This window comes from Pelophylax lessonae (assembly GCF_965119305.1).
Source record: "Pelophylax lessonae genome assembly, chromosome: 2".
NCBI classification, from domain to species: domain Eukaryota; kingdom Metazoa; phylum Chordata; class Amphibia; order Anura; family Ranidae; genus Pelophylax; species Pelophylax lessonae.
This window is the reverse complement of record NC_138769.1, coordinates 290,004,683-290,025,983: the sequence shown is the minus strand read 5'-3', so window position 1 is coordinate 290,025,983 and position 21,301 is coordinate 290,004,683. Positions and strand designations below refer to the sequence as shown.

At 39.7% G+C, this 21,301-nt stretch overlaps 1 protein-coding gene across 1 annotated transcript in view; it reads right to left on the bottom strand.

The window, feature by feature from the left end:
* Positions 1 to 21,301, bottom strand: part of AMIGO1 (adhesion molecule with Ig like domain 1) — a 34,687-nt gene that overhangs the window by 12,587 nt on the left and 799 nt on the right. The gene's annotated exons all lie outside the window — the stretch shown is intronic.

Here is a 21,301-nt window from a genome sequence, read left to right as displayed (position 1 = left end):
AACAGTGCATATGTATAGCACTGATTACTGTAGTAATGTCACTGGTACCCCCAAAAGTGTCAAAAATGTCAGACAAGGGTCCGATCTGTCCGCTGCAGTGTCGCAGTCCCGCAAAAAAAATCGCAGATCGCCGCCATTACTCGTTAAAAAAAAAAACCAACAAAAATGACAAAAATCTTTTGCTTAGTTAGTAAACGCAATAACTTTTGCGCAAACCAATCAAAATACGCTTTTTGTGATTTTTTTTACCAAACATATGTAGCAGAAAACAAATTGGCCTAACATGTTAAATAATTTTGATTTTAAATTTTTGGGGGGGAATTTCATGTAAAAAAAAAAATTGAAAAATATTGTTATTTTTGTAAAATTGTCGCTATTTTTTTGTTTATAGCGCATGATCAAAAAATCGCACAGGTGATCAAATACCACCAAAAGAAAGCTCTTTTTGTGGGGAAAAAAGGACGTCAATTTGATTTGGGTACAGTGTTGCACGACCGCGCAATTGTCCATTAAAATCACGCAGTGCCGAATCGCAAAATAGGCCCTGGTCAGGAAGGGGGTAAAATCTTCCAGGGCTTAAGTGGTTAAAAGCCTAAAATTAATCTTTTTTTTTTTTTTTTGTCAGCACAAGGGATGTTACTTACAATCAATAAGAATCATCCCTTATACTGCTGGCTGAGGTTTTAGTTGAAATATTCTGTCCTCTGATCTCACCAAACCAAGCTCCCCCTTCTCTGCAGATGTAATCTTCCAGAGTTGCGGGAGTTATTACAAGTCAAGGGTCCTGTCATATGCACTCATCAAGAGTGCAGTATATGCCTGTCCTCCCACTCCCTCCTCCATTCATAGAAGCTGTACAATGGTGCCCATGAATAAAACCTTATCTTTGCATGGAGTAGGCAGACCTTTTCTTTATCTGCATTCATACTGTAGATAGCCCCCAGACACCCCCTGCAATAGGAAATTCAGTTTTGGTGAGATACTCCCCAAGGGTTAAATACTCTGGAAAGCATGCATACATTTGCAGCTTTTCTCATCAGAACACTGAAAGTGTATCAGCTGATAATAATGAACCAGGCCTTCCTATGCAGAATCAGTCTACAAAGGACATGTTAAAACTAATAGCTAATATTCAGAGGAACAAAAGATAGGTATCTGTTACAAAGCTTGTTAAAATCCTTAGAAAAGATCACCCAAAGAGGATTGTTTTTTTCACAAGAAAAATGGAATTACATTTATAAATGTTCACAGCATCATTTAGTCAAAAAGCTGGAATCTTATATTCTGCAACCCAACAGGCAATAACCCAGGAAATCAGTGAAGAGTATTTTTACTGTATGTTTGACATATCAAACTGAAACATTTGTGAATTTGTTTTTTTGTAAAGGATTACCACTTGCCTACTGGGCACTAATACACCCTTCTTGACCAGACCAATTTTCAGCTTTCAGTGCCCTCACACTTTGAATGACCATTACTCAGTCATGCAACACTGTTCCCATATGAAATTCATGTCCCTTTTTCACACACACAGAGCTTTCTTTTGGTGGTATTTAATCACTACTGTTTTTTTTTCTTTTTTTGCGCTATAAATAAAAAGAGACCGAAACTGTTGTAAAAAATGCATTATTCTTTGTTTCTGTTAAATTTTTTCTTTAGCAAATTAGTAATTTTTCCTAATAAATGTAGGCCAAAAGTTATACTGCTGCATATCTATGGTAAAAATAACCCAAATCAATGTATATAATTTGTGAAGGTTATAGAGTCTACAAGCTATGGTGCCATTTATTGAAAACTGATCACACCTGATGTACAAATACCCCCCAAATGACCCCTTTTTGGAAAGTAGACATTCCACGGTATTTAGTAAGAGGCATGGTGAGTTGTTTTTTTCCCCCCTGAATTCTTTAGAAAATTAAGATTTTTTTTCCACCAAATTGTCATAACAACAGGTTATTTCTCTCACATGACATATGCATACTTATAACTACACCCCAAAATACATTCTGCTACTCCTCCTGGTTATGGCGATACCAAATGTGTGAGACTTTTTCACAGCCTGGCCACATAGAGAGGACCAACATGCAGGGAGCACCGTCAGGTGTTCTAGGGACATAAATTACACATCTAATTTCTTGACTACCTATTACACTTTTGAAGGCGCTGAAGCAACAGGACAATAGAAACAGCCACAAAATGCCCCCATATTGGAAAGCAAACACCCCAAAGTATATTCTATGAGGCCTTTTGAGTCTTTTGAAAATGTAATTTTTTTTCCACAAATTTTTGGAAAATGTGGAAAGAAAATGGAAACACATTTATTTTTTTATTTTTTTTGTACACAAAGTTGTCCATTTAAAAGATATTTCTAACACACAGCATGTACATACCAAAAATTACACCCCAAAATACATTCTGCTACTCCTGAGTATGGTAATACCACGTGTGAGACTTTTTCACAGCCTAACCACATACAGAGGCCCAACATGTAGGGAGCACCGTCAGGTGTTCTAGGGACAGCCTGTTCCCGCATCGCAAACGCACATCTGGCAGTTCACACTGCCATATGCGATACACAGGGGGTGTCAATTAAATGTTAACAACACCCCCAGTTTGATCGCATATCGCAGTGCGATCTGACAGTTTGCACAGGATCGGATCGCACAAGTGTGAACCACTGTGCGATCCGATCCTGATGCGGCTGAAAAAAAGGGTCATGTGCGACTTTTGTGCGGGTGCTGTGCGAATTTAGCCATACAAAGTGTATGGCTGAATTCGCACTGCACATCCGATCGCATGTAATGAAGGAGCAGTGCGCTCCGATATTACATGCGATCGCCGCACACGCAATAGTGTGGACCGGCACTTATACACATGATCCCAGTTTGTTGACAAAAAGATTGCGCCGTCATTGGACAGAGCGATTACGTGGTAAAGGGCCGCTGTGATTGGCCCTTTACCCTAATCCGTGATGCGAGCCCAGCGATCACGGACGATTTTGAAAGCGTGACTCAGGGGGCCATCCTATGATGGCCTCCCAGAACTAGCCGGCTATGCTGTAGCCATCATTTGGCAATAGTGTGCTCCGCAAGTGGTTAATAGCCAGGGTACCATATATTATATTCTTAGACAGTAGGAACTTACCCGGTCTAAGCTGATGGCTGTTGTTTGCCCTGTAACAGGCCAGTGCTTTCAGTGCTCAAGTTAAGGGCCTGGTTCACACATAAACAGACAGCTGCTGCACAGTAAACCGCAGTGGTTTACTGTCCAACAGCAGTCTGTTCCGGTTGCAATGAGCTGGTGATAGTTTTCTGTGTGTCCTAACTGAGACCGCAGTGTGTGTGAATTGGCCCTAACTCACCTACAGCCAAAAACAGGTATGTTTTTAAATCAATTCCGTCATAAGTAATTTTAGAGTAGAAAATAACAAGCTCTGGCATCTGTTTTTATCCATTTCAGCTTTTCAACTGCAAGGTTTGCAGCGGATGACACTACCTTCATCACAATTTTTACTGTGGTATGAAATGGCACTGGAATGTTGTTGTACAGTAAAATACTTTCCTAATTAGCTGGTTTCCTCCCAAAAATGATGGCAATGGTCTTTAAAAAAATGTTCTTATTAATCTTCTTAATGTGGGAGATTAAATATCTCATTGGCATAGACATTGACTAAACCTTGCTGATGTGGATGACTAAAAACAGCCTGGAAAATATGCTTTCCACTGAAAAAAATATGCATGTTAAACAGGAAAGACATTTTGTGTAAAACAAAAAAAAATAAACAAATAAATAATAAAAAAAAATGTATAAATGAGAACATAGGTAACCATAGTGCTGTGCAAAAGTTTTAGCCCCGGTTCACACTTCTGCGTGTGCGGGGTTCACATGTAATGTCGGAGCGCACTGCTCCGACATTACATGCGATCAGCTGTGCAGTGCGAGTTTAGCCATACAGTTTGTATGGCTAAATTCGCATCGCACCCGCAGCAAACACGCACAGGAGGCATTTTTGCTGCCGCATCAGGATCGGATCGCACAGCGGTTCACACTTGTGCGATCCGATCCTGTGCGAACTGCACGATCGCACTGCGATATGCGATCAAACTGGGGGTGTCATTAAGATTACATTGACACCCCCAGCGTATCGCATATGGCAGTGTGAACTGCCGGGGGTGCGTGTGCGATGCGGGAAAAGGCTGCGAATTCGCAGCCTTCCCGCATCGCATATATGTGAACCGAGCCTTAGACAGGTATGAAAAAAATCTTTAAATTAAGAATGCTTTCAGAATAGAAGTGTTAAAAGTTTATTTATTATCAAATAACAAAATGGTAAGTGAATGAAAAGAAGAGAAATCCAAACCAAATCAATATTTGGTGTGACCACCCTTTGCCTTCAAAACAGTGCTTCAATTCTTCTAGGTACACTTGCTTGCACGCGGTTTTTGAAGGAACTCGACAGATAGATTGTTCCAAACATCTTGGAGAACTAATGCCTCGTACACACGCAACGATTGTTGGCCGACCGATCGACCGTCTTTTGTCCAGTGTTGTTGTGTTGGTTGGAATGTGCCTAGACTGCACACGAATTTTCTCGGCCAACAACAACCAACTTCAGAAGTGATGTCATGTGCTGGTTTACTTTCCGTGTGTTTTTTCCTTCTCTGAGCATGCCCAGTCTTGCTCATCTGATGTTTGTCTGCCGAAATCTGTACTGACTGACGGAAAATCGGCATATATATATAGCATGCACACCAGATTTTGTTCGGCCGAAAAAGTCGCAGTTGGTTGTCGGAAGCATCATACTAACAAGCCGACAATCGGCCGATCGGACGTTGGCCGAAAATTCCAACAATCGTTGCGTGTGTACGAGGCTTTAGCACATATCTTCTGTGAATGTAGGCTGCCTTAAACCCTTCTATTCTTCATGTATGTAATCCCACAGAGCCCAATCTCCACATCATAGAGTCTGTCTCGGGTTAAATGAAGGGACAGAAGGATTTGGGGTAACCTACGTCCACAGAAGATCTGTGGTTAGTTCATTTTTTCACACCTGCCTAGAACTTTTGCACAGTGCTGTGTACATATACAGTGTATATATATATATATATATATATATATATATATATATATATATATATAATCTCTCTCTCTATATATATATATATATATATATATATATATATATATATAATACACTTTTATATTAAAGTGTATCTGCAACCCAAACTTTTTATTCTTGTTTCATGTCTATGGGAAATTAATGCATAGGGGTTTACCCTTTCCTTCTCTATCCAAAACTAAAAATACGTTTTGGCTTTACAGTAGATATACACTTATAGTGGTCTGTGTATAAAACAATTTGCTGTGCAAATGTCCTAAGCATTGGCACAGGCACAATGAAGGATCCCTGCTTTGTTTGTAATATGATTATCTCCTATCTAGTGGCCATAATGCCAATACTGCCCGATTTGCTTAGGACATCCACCAGCATTGACCCCCTAAGTGTGATTTAATGTATGAATTTATAGAATGCCAACCAGCAAAAGACTTTGGATACAAGATGGTCAATTTGCTTTGAAGTTAGTTAAGAAAAAAAAAAAAGCTTTTGGGCCCTTTCACACGGCCGCTCCGTGTGTCCGCAAATCATCCTATTTTTTTGCGGATGATTTGCGGACATCAATGTAAGTGAATGGCACTGCGGATGTCAGCTGAATACCATCCGCTGACATCCGATTTTTCTCCTTTCAGTTCTGTTCCGTTTTTACGAATGGAACAGAACCCCATTTTTCCATCCGTGTAAAAACGGAAAGGAAGGAAAATCGGATGTCAGCGGTGTCATCCGCTGACATCCGCAATGCCATATACTTACATTATGTCCGCATATCATCCGCAAATGGATGGGATGATATGCGGGCACACGGAGCGGATGACACAAATGTTATCCGCTCCGTGGAAAAAAAAAAAAAAAAGTCCCGCAGCGGACTTGAGCAGCAGAGCGGCCGTCTGAAAGGAGCCTTACTTACCTTTTTTTTTTTTTTGTTTGTTTATTTGTTTTTTTTTTTTTTTTTTTTAGGCCTGGGAATCAATTTGAGGTCTAGGTATAAAATGGTTGTTGTGCAGAAGTGACACACATCTGCACATGCAAATATCACTGTACAGTCTCTAATATGAGTGGTTCCTGTATTGGCAGTGCCAATTAGTGGCCATAATGAGTTTTTTTTTTCTGATTGAGTTATTTATGTTAAAAAAATACATTATAGGGACTAGGTGATGCTGATGATATAGGAACTACATACATTAGAGGAATTACATACAGTAGAGATAATCAAACCCAAGAACAAAAATATCGTACATAGCTTGCAATTCCTTAGATATGGTGGTTACATTATTGTTAATTTTTTAGCAAGTACAGCAAATGCCCATTGAGTTTGTCAGAAATGCGATATCCTTGCAACTTCAAATAAGCTAAACTGAGAACCCCCTTACCACCACCACCACCATCGGATATGAACACAAGCAGAATGTAGCCACCCTAGGATGGGAAGTGTGTTATTTGCAGGGTAAACAGGTGAAAATAAAGAGAAATCACACTGACAAAAAAACAAATGCAGGAAAAATTCTCCTGGTGCAGGGGTGTCACAACACAAAACGAAACAGGTTTATTAAAGAGGATATTCACTGCATCTGAGCACTACAAATCCAAAACACTACTGCGGCAGTCAGCTGCTCCTGGGCAAAGCAACGTAGTACTACGTCGCTCGCCCAGGAGCCTGTAGGGGGTGAGCCTGCGCCGCCGGAGGCGCGCTCCTGCCCCCGCTCATTCACAAGCATCCCCGCACATGTGACCGGTGGCTCCGATGTCCGCCGGCCACTCGCGATCTCCCGCAGGAGAGGGAGAAAGGCAGACGGCTGATGTAAACAAAGCCGCCTGTCATTCTCCCTGATGTAACTGCAGAGATCATACAATCCTGCTATGTAGGATTGTATATCTCTGTGGTTACATCACAAGCCACGCCCCCCCACAGTTAGAATCACGCCCCTAGGGATACATTTAACCCACTGATCACCAATAAAGTTAACCCCTTCCCTGCCAGTGTAATTTTTACAGTAACAGTGCATATTTATAGCACTGATTACTGTAGTAATGTCATTGGTACTACCAAAAGTGTCAAAAATGTCAGTCAGGGGTCCAATCTGTCCGCCACAATGTTGCAGTCCTGCAAAAAAAAAATTGCAGATTGCCGCCATTACTAGTTAAAAAAAAAACAATAAAAATGACATAAATCTTTTCCGTAGTTAGTAAATGCAATAACTTTTGCGCAAACCAATCAAAATACGCTTATTGCGATTTGTTTTTACCAAAAATATGTAGCAGAAAACAAATTGGCCTAAAATGTTAAAACATTTTGATTTTTACATTTTTTTTTTTTTTGAGAATTTTATATAAAAAAAATGTGAAAAATATTGTTATTTTTTTATAAGATTGTTGCTCTTTTTTTGTTTATAGTGCAAAAAATAAAAATCGCACAGGTGATCAAATACCACCAAAAGAAAGCTATGTTTGTGGGAAAAAAAGGACGTCAATTTCATTTGGGTACAGCGTCGCGCGACCGCGCAATTGTCCGTTAAAGTCACGCAGTGACGAATCGCAAAATAGGGCCTGGTTTTTGAGCAGCCAAATCCTCCGGGGCTTAAGTGGTTAAAGCAAACTCCTCCATCCATCCATGTAGCCATGCTTTATTTTGTTGAGAAATCACTTTGATAAAAAAACTACCTAGCATTTCTGGCCATGGCCATCTTGAGTAAGGGCAAATTATTCATGTAGTATTTACTTCCAGGAATCTGTCTGCCCTTAGCTCAGACATGCATGCAGGAGGGTGTGCTTAGCTGAGAAAACCCATCCTCCTCTCCTCCCCTTCTGAAGACTCCTGGATTACCTAAAAGGCAAAACAGTTGTTGACCCTCCTGCAGACTCCTGGGATGTATGACATCATTTGTCTAAGCAAGAAACCAGGAAGTAACTAAAGAAATGTTAGAAAAAGGGAAACTGTGAGGAATCGTGGGTTGGAGAACCAAACCACATTTGATTCTTTCACAGAGACATATGGCTGGACTAAGGCACATCATAGAATGAATCATAGCGAATCATATCATTAAAAAAGACTTTATTTGTTGATTACAACCAACATAACAATGAGGGCAAATGCACATATTTTCCTCATATAGACATACAATACATATAGCTGGCAACAAGACAGAATTAAAATCGAATAACCCAAGACTATTTTTTACCCATATATAGTCAAAAGACCATGGGAAAAATGCTAAAGAAATGTTAATTTTTTTTAAACAAGTGAATATGAAACACTTTCCTATCAATTTACTAATGGAGCATGAGGGTTAAAAATAATTAATGTTGTTTGAGAAAGTGAAGTTCCACTTTAGGTTACATGCCAAGAATTGTAAGATTTATGCAGGAGGTTCTTACAAGAGAGTATCAAAGTCTGCCTTAACCACTTAAGCCCCAGAAGATTTTTTCCCCTTCCTGACCAGGCCCTATTTTGCGATTCGGCACTGCATGACTTTAACGGACAATTGCGCGGTTTTGCGATGCTGTACCTAAACAAAATTGATGTCCCTTTTTTCCCACAAACAGAGCTTTCTTTTGGTGGTATTTGATCACCTGTGCGATTTTTACTTTTTGCGCTATAAACAAAAAAAGAGTGTAAATTTAGAAAAAATAACAATATTTTTCACATTTTTTTATATGAAATTCCCCCCTAAAAAAATGTAAAAATCTAATTTTTTAACATTTTAGGCCAATTTATTTTCTGCTACATATGTTTGGTAAAAAAAATCGCAATAAGCGTATTTTGATTGGTTTGTGCAAATGTTATTGCGTTTACTAACTAAGGGAAAGATTTCTGTCATTTTTGGTGGTTTTTTTTAACGAGTAATGGCGGCGATCTGCGATTTTTTTTGCGGGACTGCGACATTGTGGCGGACAGATCGGACCCTTGACCTAAATTTTTGACACTTTTGGGGGTACCAGTGACATTACTACAGTAATCAGTGCTATACATATGCACTGTTACTGTAAAAATGGCAGGGAAGGGGTTAACTTTATTGGTGATCAAGGGGTTAAGTGTGTCCCTAGGGGCGTGCTTTTTACTGTAAAGGGGTGTGGCTAGTGATGTAACCACAGAGACATATGATCCTACATAGCAGGATCGTATGATCTCTTCAGTTAGATCAGGGAGAATGACAGGCGGCTTTGTTTACATTAGCCGCCTGCCTTTCTCCCTCTGCACCGGGAGATTGCGAGTGACCGGCGGACATCGGGTCCACCGGTCACACGCGCGGACATGTTAGGGAGCGAGCGGGAGCGCGCCTCTGGCGGCGCTCGCTCACCCCCTAGAGGCTCATAGGCTAGCGACGTAGTACTACGTCACTTTGCCTGTGAGGGGCTGACTGCCGCAGTAAATATACTGTGGGCGGTTGGCAAGTGGTTAAAACATTTAGTATGACACGAATCATAAGGTGTGAAACAGGTAATGTTTTTAATTAGTTAAGTTGTGTTGGACTAGAGAAGGATTTTGAGCTGCAGGGGGTTGATTTACTAAAGGCTAATAGGCTGTACATTTTATGAGGGAAGTTGCACATTGCAAAGGATTTTTCCCCAGAGCTTAGTGAATGTGGTGAATTTTCACTTTGCAAAGCATAACCAATCATGTGCACCGATGGAAGTCAGCAGATCTTCACCTCATTCACTAAGCTCAGAGTGTGAAGTAAATGCTTCAGCCACTTTCCTACGTGCCAACAGATATTCCCTTTTCCTGACAGAGCTGTCCCAGTTCACAAATATGTCCTATAGCCATGAATTCCAGGTGGTGGCAGCCTGTGTTTTCAGGTATTTATGCTTTTTCTTCTGTCTTTTTTTTTGTTTGGCAAGAGATGCGATGGCAAACATTGTACAAGAGGCAATGGAATTTTATCTGATAAACCAATTTGCGCCCAGGAGTATTTGGTTTGATTGACAAGAAGATATTACTGTTGATATGTGATTTGACACAAAGTGATTTGGAGCTGTGCACAGGATGTGTACCTGATCTAGGAAACAACGTCTCAGGTACCAGGTAGAAAACCCTGCTCCTCAATCATCCCATTGTCATCCCATTGTGAGGATGCTAGCAGTTGCATTTTGCATGATGTTTTGGACTCCTCTTTGCAAAGGGCTTTACAGTGTCTGAGGAAATCTGATGCTAACCAGACCTACAGCATAGTCTGCCTTTCCAGAAGGCAGGAAGACAATTTCAAGTGGACATGTCAGAGTTCTAGAAAGAAAGCTGGTCACCATAGTCTAGTTTGCCCCTCAGAAGTTCCATCTTTCCTTTCATTGACAAAATCCTTGTCATGGAAAAAAAGATGAAAATTAAAAATACTTTTTTTCTGCAGTGTTTTATTAGAACCTGCAGCCATTATCAGCTGCCTCAAAAACAGTTGGCTACCAGTGGTAAAATGTGCATTTGTTTTCTTTTTTAGGAGCCTGTAAAGCATTGCACCTATGATCAACAGATAGTGAGTGTAATGTCAGGCTCCTGCAGACTGCAGGTAGAGCTGGCTGCCCGTACCTCCAATACAGACAGGCAGTTACTGAATATAGGAAGATCAATGAACTATGAGGACACTCACCAGCACCCTTGCAGTTTATTGAGAACTACAAGCTGTCAGCCGCAATGGCTGATGACAGTTTGTAGTTCATTCATTCACAGAATTCTGTGAATGAATTACGAGGCTGTGTGGTGGAGCCCCGCATGGCCGCTCTGTGTTCGAATTGTGACAGCGGGTGTGGGGAGAAGATCTGCTGCCCGCTGTCACAATGGGGGATCAGGTCTGGGTGGTGGCATGTTGTAACATGTTATATGTTGGATTATAAATATGGGGGTAACGTAACATGTTACCAATGGTAGACCTATCGTTTAGGCATGTCATCCTTATTATTAAAATTACAATAAAGTCACCTTTAACCTGGCCAGATTGAAGTTTGGCTGGTTCAGCAGGCTGGTTGTACTGAAGTCGATCACTGACTACAGCTATAGACCATCAGTGATCATTGTATTCGGACAACTAGAAAAACCTCCTGCTGTCAGAATACAATAGACAGTGTTGATGGGGGATTGACAGCTTTTCTTTCACTTTAACCCAAGGTTGAAGGAAGAAAATTGCAAAATGTATGGCCTGCCTTAAGGGCCGTACACACTTGACGAAAATCGGACGAAATATCCTCCGATTCTTCTCTCTCTTGCTCAGCGTTCATTACCGTTTATAGTTGACAGTGCATAAATGTTCACAAAATTTCTCGTCCGATTTTTCTTTTTTTGGCACATTTGTTCCTAGATTTCCAGGTTGTCAGCAACTTTAGATCATGTGCGGTCTTTCATATCCGATTTTTCACGGACGTACTGCATACACATTAAACGAAAATTGGTCGCCTGAGGACGGACAATAAAAATTTTGTTGTCTGTCCCTCCGTTTTTTTTCGTTGAAAATGTCGGCATCGGCTGCTGAAAGTTGTGTACACACTAGGCGAAAATCGGACGATTTTATCTCGGAAAGGGAATTTTCGGCAGATTTTCTACTAGTGTGTACCCCACTTTAGGCTGCATTCTTACCTGAGCACAGTAATCTTTAGGTGTTTTTATTTGAGCAATTTTTTTTCGCATTCACTATGTTTACTATCCATACTTCTTATTGTACATTTTGTCTATGTTTAAATGATGAGTTAAATCTGTGTAATGTGAAAAATACCAAAAAACTTTTGTTAACGAATAATGCTTTAAATACACCTGGAAAAAAAATGCTGAAAAATGCCTGTGTCAAGTGTTTATAGGAGTCTCCATTGAAGACCATTGAGCTAAAAATGCCTCTAAAGTAGCTTGTGTAGGTTTTGGAGCATCAGATGTTGAGCTACAAATGCCTGAATGCTCATATGTGACTGGCAACCCTTTAACTACATGGTACATACAGGTATGAATGGGGAATAAAGGCCCGTACACACGTACCGATTGTCGGCCATAAATGTTCGGCCAACGTCCGATCGGCCGATTGTCGGCTTGTTAGTATGATGCTTCCGACAACCGACTGCGACTTTTCAGCTGAACAAAATCTGGTCTGCATGCTATAAATTTTTTGTTGGCCAACAACAGAACGGCCGATTGTTCGTGAGTCAGTACAGATTTCGGCCGACAAACATCAGATGAGCAAGACTGGGCATCAGTGTTAATTTCGTAGACTAAAACCGACTAAAACGTTTTCGTCGACTAACATAATTCAGATGACTAAAATACGACTAAAACTAAAATGGCATTTTAGTCTTAAGACTAAAATACGACTAAAACTAAAAGGGCATTTTAGTCTCAAGACTAAAATACGACTAAAACTAAAATGGCATTTTAGTCAAAAGACTTAACTAAAACTAAATGGAAATTTGCTGCCAAAATTAACACTGGTGCATGCTCAAAGCTTAGTACCATAAATAACATATTAGATTTTTCACTCCAGGACCAGCAGTAGTATATAATAAGTTTGGAAATTGTAGAGAAATGCTTAAATAATGCATTACAAATTACAATTGAACTACACCCATTTGATTATAGATGACTAAAATGAGTTTTAGTCGACTAAAATGTAGGACATTTAGTCGACTAAAATATATTGGAGTTTTAGTCGACTAAATACGACTAAAACTAAAACACTTGCAGAAGACTAAAATGGGACTAAAACTAAAATGCCATTTTAGTCCTAAGACTAAGACTAAAACTAAATTGAAATTTGCTGCCAAAATTAACACTGCTGGGCATGCTCAGAGAAGGAAAAACACACGAAAAGTAGACCAGAATATGACATCACTTCTGCAGTTGGTTGTTGTTGGCCGACAAAATTCGTGTGCAGTCTAGAGCACATTTCAACCAACACAACAACACTGGACAATCGTTCGGCCGACAATCGGTGCGTGTGTACGGGGCTTTTGAAATGATTGCTAATGGCAATTTGCAAACAGATACTTATAGATAATTGCACACTCATTATTTTATACCTTATTTTTTCACCTCTCCACTAATGGCAGATGAATCCACCTCCTTTTATTTCCTAGAATTCTGGGCCTGCTTCCTAAAACATGTGACAGGAACTTCCCAGGATGAATCTGTGAGGCCAGAGTTACATCACCAGTGCCACACTCAACCAGAAAATGGAAAAACAGTAAGTAAAGGGAAAAATGTTTAACTAATGAACATACACTTTCATATCAGCATGCAGAGCTGTATGCTGCTGTAGCTTTTAGTGAAGGGGGGGGGGGGCAAAGACAAAGAAAAAATACTTAAAAAAAGACAACAAGATAATTATTATTTTGTATACAACAAGGTAGCTCAAGCTCATACTAGTTACTCTTGTTTGAAGAAAAAAAAAAAAAAATTGGGTCTGAATGGAGACAGACCATTTTGCCTTCTGCTGTCTCACTTTTTGGTAAGAGAGAGAGAAACAATACTGATAGCTTACATAGATAGCAAGGTAACAATTCAACACTGAGGCAGAAGTTACTTTGTTGCATTCAAAGGTTGTAAACTCAAAATCTGGCCATATATGGATCAAACTTTGGCCGGTTCAGCAGGATCCATCTATGGGTAGACTGATTGTACCCAAGTCGCTCCATCAATCCACTTGGGTACAACCCGCCTGTTAGATTTTTTTACATGCAATTACTGCCAGTGGCTATATTTACTAGCTGTAATCATTGTCTTCTGCCGATGAGGAAGGATCCCCACACCCCTCCTCCGGCAGAACACAATAGTGCTGCTGGAGGCATTTCCTCATCAACACTGACTTTGTTTACGGGGAATCAAGTGATTTTCTCTCTGAGATCAAATCATCTATGGGCTGGTTTAGGCTGGCCATAGGTGGGTGTTTTTCTTTTTTTTTTACATGCCAGCAGGCTAAAAAAAAAAAAAAAAAAATATATATATATATACATACACAGTTTCCTCCATCCACACAATTAAGGTGGATAGATGAAACCTTCTGGCTTTTTTGTAAAAGGTAACTGATGCTAAAAAACGTCAACCACCCGCCCGGCGCTAAAATATATATATAAATCAGTGTAAGGTATAAAGAAATAAATATATCTACTCAAATCATGAATAAATAGTAAATAAAATCATGTAGATAAAATCATGTAAAACATGTCACTCTGTGCATCCTTTTAATGCACTAGCTGCCACTGTAAACGTAAAACTTGCAAAATCAAATGTATAATAATAGCCCAATCTGTGCGTCTCAGTTCGTTATATCATACATTCAGCGGCGCTTCAGCACACACAATGTATGTGTGCAAGTATATTAGTCAGTTCCTGCAGTGCTTCAGAGCCTGCAATTGCAAACTAGTCCCAACTCCACAGGATGTGCAGTCACAGCCAGCAAAAAGATTTCTCCTCTGATGTTCAGCACCAGTGATTGTACACACAGTATCACTAATCCTTCACCACACCGACTGTGCACCCCTATGAAGTGGCCACTCACCGAATTGCCCTTGAAATATCGCCTTTATGCATAAGCTGCATGAGCCCTTGCTTCTAGTCGGTCTGTCGTCGCTTAGGCACGTCCAGATCCTATCCGTCCACCAGGGGTCACTATCAGGCTGTATATCTCCTCAGTGCAATTTGTAAGCAAACGACATGAAGCAAGAGAGTAGTGTAATACTGTTTCGACTTTATTAATTAAATAAAACTTCCCTCCCCTTCAGCGTATATGCTTACATTTCAATCACCCTTTGCACGCATATCATAAACACAGAGGCTTTGAAAGGTACCGCCGCTCGCCGACCGCGAGCTAGTCCCTGCTGTGGATTACAGCGCTCCTGCGGCTAACAGGCGAGATCCAGAACAACAGCGGTATCCTCCCTTCGTCTCCTCAGCAGCAGCGTACGTGCATCCTGACCGGTTTCGTCTGGTAGACTTCAACAGAGGACTAACTCTAGCTATAACTTCTGGCTTTTTTATTTTATTCTGACAACGGGGACTCCTTTGCTGTCAGAATACATTGTCTGCATGCGCTGATCAAATGAAAAATTTACAACATCCCATTCGAGAGAAACCAAGTATTAGATTGACTTCTCTTGTGTGGGAATGGCCATGGATGGATCGAAATGCATCTGGGTCCCTTCTGAACTGACCTCGCCGACCGGGCTATAGCCGAATGATGGCTATGGTGAGGACGGCTAGTTCTGAGAGGCTGTCATATGCCGTGATCGCGTCCCGCTGCTGAGCACAGGCAGCACGTTCCGTTATCACAGTAGACGCTGCTGATCACAGATCAGGATAAAGAGCCAATCAGGGGCTCTTTACCACCTGATCAGCTGTGTCCAATCACCGCTGTTCACGAGAAAATACTTATTTGATCCCCTGCAGATTTTGTAAGTTTGCCCATTTACAAAGAAATGAAGGGTCTATAATTTTTATTATAGGTGTATTTTAAATGATAGAGACAGAATATCAACCAAAAATCCAGAAAAAAACAAATAAAACAAATGCTATAAATTAAGTTGGAGTTCAGTGAGTAAAATAAGTATTTGATCCTCAAGCAAGACATGACTTTGTACATGGTGGAGAATCCCTGAAGAATATATAGAAGCCGATAATTGGAACTCTTTTCCTCATGCTGACATGCGTGAGGAGAAAAGAGCCGATAACCGGCTTCTCTAAAAGGGACACGTACACTGATTATCAGTATCCTGATTATTAGTGCAGTCCAAACAGTGCCCACCAGTGCTGCCAATGTGTGTCCATCAGTGCTGCCAATCGGTGCCCACCAGTCATGCCAATAACTGCCCATCAGTGCCTCCTCATCAGTGCCACCTACCAGAGCCCATCAGTGCTGCCTATCAGTGCCGACGAGTGCTTCCTCATCAGTGTCTACGAGTGCTGCCTCATCATTGCTGCCTATTGTTGGCCTATCAATGCCCATCAGTGCCGCCTCATCAGTGCACATCATTGAAAGAGAAAAATGACCTGTTTCCAAAATTATATAACAAATTATAAAAAAGGTTTTTGTTTTGATTTTTTGTTTTTTTCTAAATTTCTTTCTTTTTTCCTTAGCAAAAAATAACCCAGTGGTGATTAAATACCACCAGAATAAAGCTCTATCGGTGTGAAAAAAAAAAAAATTGTTTGGGTACAGTGTCGAATGACCGCGCAATTGTCACTCAAAGTGCGACAGCACTGAAAGATGATAATTGGTTGGTTCAGGAAGGGGGTAAAATTGCCCTGTAGGCAAGTGGTTAAGGACATTACCTATAAAAGTGTTTTTTTTGAGGGATTGTAAGAATAAGGCATGGAGTGCTTCTAACTCTGCTTATTTGATATGTGGTGCAATACAGGTTTGGGAGTACTGGGCTACATTTTATCAATGTGTTGCTGGGTTTTGAAATAGGTAGACTGATATTGCAGTATGTGCATGTAACGTCGTCCCAGGAGTCAGGAAAAATAGCAGAACATCTGAAGGTAGAATGTAATGACTTTACATAATAGTAGCTTTGGGGAAGGTCAGAGAAGAGGGAGAATTTATGCTAAATCTAACCCTTTAGATCTCAATAGATGATGCTCAGAGATTTAAAGTAATGCTTTTCTCCTTTCACATTGGGAACTATATGTTCATTATGCAGATTCACTAAGCTACGTTAAAGCAAATTGCTGTGATAACTTAATGGCTGTGACATGGCATCAGGGTGCACAGATCTCCCAACAATGTGAGTCCTAGTTTGCAAACCAAGCGGAATTGTCTATAGATAAGGAAGAGCTAAACACATCAGACCCTCATGCTCTGAAATAATACACAAAGGTATTGTAAAACCCTAACACAAAAAAAACATTTATAAGTTTAAAGCAGTAGCTCTATCAAAAACGGTAGGATGATCAAATAGCACGTGAAAGAAGCCTCAGGCTTACGGGGATGGGGGGCAGTTAAAAAGCACCTCAATTATATGAACTGTTTTGGCCCTAGATGTTTTGGGTCACATCATGACAGGGCATGTTTGCTTTCAGCGTGCAGTCTATTTGGTGGTGAATGGTTTGAATTCTTAGCCAATAAGAATTTACCAATTAACCACCAGCAATATTATTTACTTCACCATACAGCACAGGAAATTAAATAACAGGGATATGCTGATGGCCCGTCCCATCAAGAGAAGCCTGTGGAGCATTATCATTTGAAATATCTTTTAAGTCAATCTCCCTTGAATTCTTTAAAATGTGGAATGTGTTGTGGCACAGACTTGTATAGACTATGTAAGGAGTTGGAAGTTATTTAAAAAAAAAACATTTAAAGGTCCTTGAAAAAAATCATGATTACCCAAATCAATGAATGTGCCTCATCCTATGACAAACCATCATAGTCCTTTTCACAAAATCCAGCTTCATATGTGTGCACATAATACACAAGCCAAAGCTTATTTTTTTAAATGTTGGTTAGTATAGAGAAAGGTTAAATCATCTGTCAAATTTTTATTGCAGCATTTGTCTGGACTGGGGAGATTACCCATCACTTGCTTTCCCTGTGATCAGTTGTAATTAGGGCAGGTAGTGAGAGAACTCTAACAAAGAGAGAAATAAAAAAAAACCTGAGAAAGGTTTTATCACTTTCCCAATATAACACGTTTTAGTACTGTTTGGGTCCACATTTCGCATTACTTTTTCTACTAAAAGTAAGAGGCAATATTCCCATTGGTGACATACACAATAATAAATAAAATTACACAGCCTATTTGCTTTTAGTAAATCAACCTCTTGAAGTTCAGCTATCATTCTAAAGTCCAAAATTTTGGAGATGGAGTGTGACCCAGGCACTACAAGAATAATATATTGCTCAACTTTAACTTTTTATAAGGTAACTGATTTAAAGCTGATTTCCAGGAATTCAGCCACTTTGTAAAAAGTGAAGGCATACTATGAGTTAAGTCCAAGGAAGTGCATGACACCTCCTGAACTTATCTCTGTTATTTATATCTGAAAGGCTTATCACTCTGCAAGAGCATACAATGACATTGGGGCTGTAAGAGAGGAAAAAGAGGCACAAAGAGCAACTATGCCCACCCCTCCCCTCTGCTGCCCATTCAGAGAAGCCTTTTTATTTTGTGAATGAGTTCACATAATACAAAGGCTCCTATGATTAGGCAGGAGGAGGAGGGGAAGGGTGGGCATAGAAGCTGCACCAAATCTAATGTCGAAGATGCTTAGACCTGAAGTATGGGTGTCGGGCTCCTAGAAATACAGCGATAGCCATCTTCAGTGCAATAAAACTGTCAGATGTAAATAATAGAGATAGGCCCAGAAGTTGTCATGCGCTTCCTTAGACTTAACTCCTAGTGTGCCTTCACTTTTTACCAAGGAGCTGAATTCCTGGTGTTCAGCTTTGAAGCAAAGTACCTTAATTTTGGATGAGCGAGCATTGGTGACTGCACCTCTAGTCAACAGAGAATACCACTGCACGTTTTGGCAGCAATCACTTTTCAGAAAAAATGTTTTTGCCGATCTTTAAAGTGCCGAGGAATAGGAAGAACCTATCCTCCAATCTCCAACAGGAGTCAATCTGAAGTTACCCTACAGAGTTAAAGATCTAAATATTGGATCATAAAAGGTTTTACTATCAAATAATCTCTCTGTTGAAATCCCATGGTAAAATCATGCATATTAGCCCTGAGAGAATTTCCATGCTTGTGCCTATAGAGAATGAAGAAGCGCACCAGCTTCTCTCTCTCATAAAAACAAAAACAAAGCCAACCCAGCCATTTGAATTATCTCCCAAGAAGCCCTGGCCAGAGGGATGTCTGTCATGGTTGAGTAGTGGCTACAGGCAATCTGATGTTATGGCTAGATTAATAAAGCCTCTCTTGGTGTTTGAAGGCATTTAACATTATTCCTGTTATTTCAAAGATTGCTACCCATTCAGACCCTTAAAACTGACCTTGTCTTACACCTTCTGCCTGTGTATTGGCAAGTCTTGCAGCCAGTCTGACAGTGGGATGAATGAATGTTCATTTTTTACTACAGTGATGAAAAAAAACTGAAGTAGCAGAATGGAAGTTTTTTTTCTTGAAATAATAAAATTGTAACTGTGAATATGGTTTTCATTCAGTAAAAATTGTATGCATGACTAGGATTCCTTGCTGCAAATAGTTTGGGTAAAATGGTAAGTGCTTTCTACTGAAATAGTTACATAATTACACAGTTAGTCAGGTTGAAAAAAGACCATCCGGTTCAACCAAAAAAAAACAGTATTGAAAACCCAACCATACAATCCCATATACACAATCCTATACCCACTGTTGATCCAGAGGAAGGCGAAAATAAACCCCAGCAAAGCATGATCCAATTTGCTACAGCAGGGGAAAAAATTCCTTCCTGATTTCCCGAGAGGCAATCGGATATTCCCTAGATCAACTTTACCTAAAAAAACTTTTAGTACCCATTTATATTATGTACACCAAATAAGTTGACTCCATAATGGCAAGAAAGAATAATTTGACAAACAATTTTTGTTTGAATGAAAATCGAATGGTGTATGGCCAAATGAGAAGTGATAAAAATTTGTGACTGCTATTACCTTCTATAAGCAGCTATATGGCAAGTGACCAAAGTGACAAAAATAGTGACAGCTGATATAATATGGCAAATAAGTGAAGTGACAAAAATAAAGATATCTTCTCTGTAAAATGATGCAGTTCACGAGTTCATGGACTGGATGATGATGATGGAATATGCATAAGAAAAAATGTCCTGCGTATGCAAAATAGTTGAAATGTAATCTTTGTGTCGGCCAACATTATCCCTAAAGTAGAATTATCACAAAGCACTATGAGAAATGGTGAAGACTCAGCATTGCAGCACTGCGAAACGTTCAGCTATTCTTGCACCCGGAATCTGGTGAAGTGTCCCATCAATGTTTATATAATGGACAACACGCTTCCCCAGTAAATATCACAACAATGTAAAAATGCTGATAAACCATTTTCTTGCAAACCACTTGAAGTTTACAACTATCTGTCTAAAGCAAACCGGCCTGATAAAAGGATATATTTCCAACCAGGCAAATCAATTTTCTCTCATTTAAAGGTATGATATAAGCTGATAAGATGTCTCATTCTTTAGGGACCGAAGAAGTTGTTCCCAGTCTAGCTTCCAGGTTTGTTTTGTATACAGATGGTGATAGAAACAGCACAGTGGATGCTGTTGCTTTAAAATACCTTCTTCTCTGCAGCTCACATTTTCTGCAGCCAGAAGGATTGTAGTGGTCCTGAGAGGCAGAGATAAATCTATGGCCTTAAAGCTTTCACCCCCAAAGACCACAACCCATAACATAAGGTTTCTAGTAGGATGCCAAGCCTATATGAAATTAAAAAATGCTATCGCCAACATGTATTATAATACATGTTGGGAAATGTGGTCTGTTTTTGCTCTAATCTTGTTTACCCTCTAATAAACATTTTGTCTGAAAAAAAAGACGGCAACCGAAGAAATGTCTTTGTGTATTTTACTGTTCCTGAGAAATTAATTGCATCACTAATTGTTCTAATTGTGACCCTGATATTATGTCACTAAGTGCTTACTTAATCCTGCTGTATCAGTGTCCACAATCATTTTTGATTAAACAAAATACTAAGTAAATCAGATTAAATGACGTCCGTGTACTGCTTTTGTGCATGTGTGATAAACTAATACATATATGGTTAATCTAGGCTATTCACATGACCGCTCCAATAATGTTTACATACAATTAGCTATCTGGCTCACAGGCCCGCCATCTAAGCTTTAAATATGTCATGCTTTGTCCATATATCATTCTCTTTCATTTACAAGCAAAGATAAGAGAGCAGAAACTATATATATATATATATATATATATATATATATATTGTACATATATGTGTATACATCATATAGCATGTTATTAAGCAGGGAAGAAAAAAGGATATGTGTTTCAATAGTACCAGTAGCAGTTAGTATTAATAATGAAAAATAGTGACACTTTTGAGTTGAATTCATTCCCATTCCATTTTAATCATGTAAGCCTATTAAAGGTTTTGGTAGTGTTTTACTCTAGGTATGGACCTTTGCAGTGCAGATTTACCCTGAAATGAATATGCCTGTGCAGTGTCTATGTGCAGAGAAATTGGTGAGTGAGTGCTGTGGATGGGAGGGGGTTGGATGTTTACAAGGATGATGCAGATAAACTGCAGGTCCCACATGATGGATGT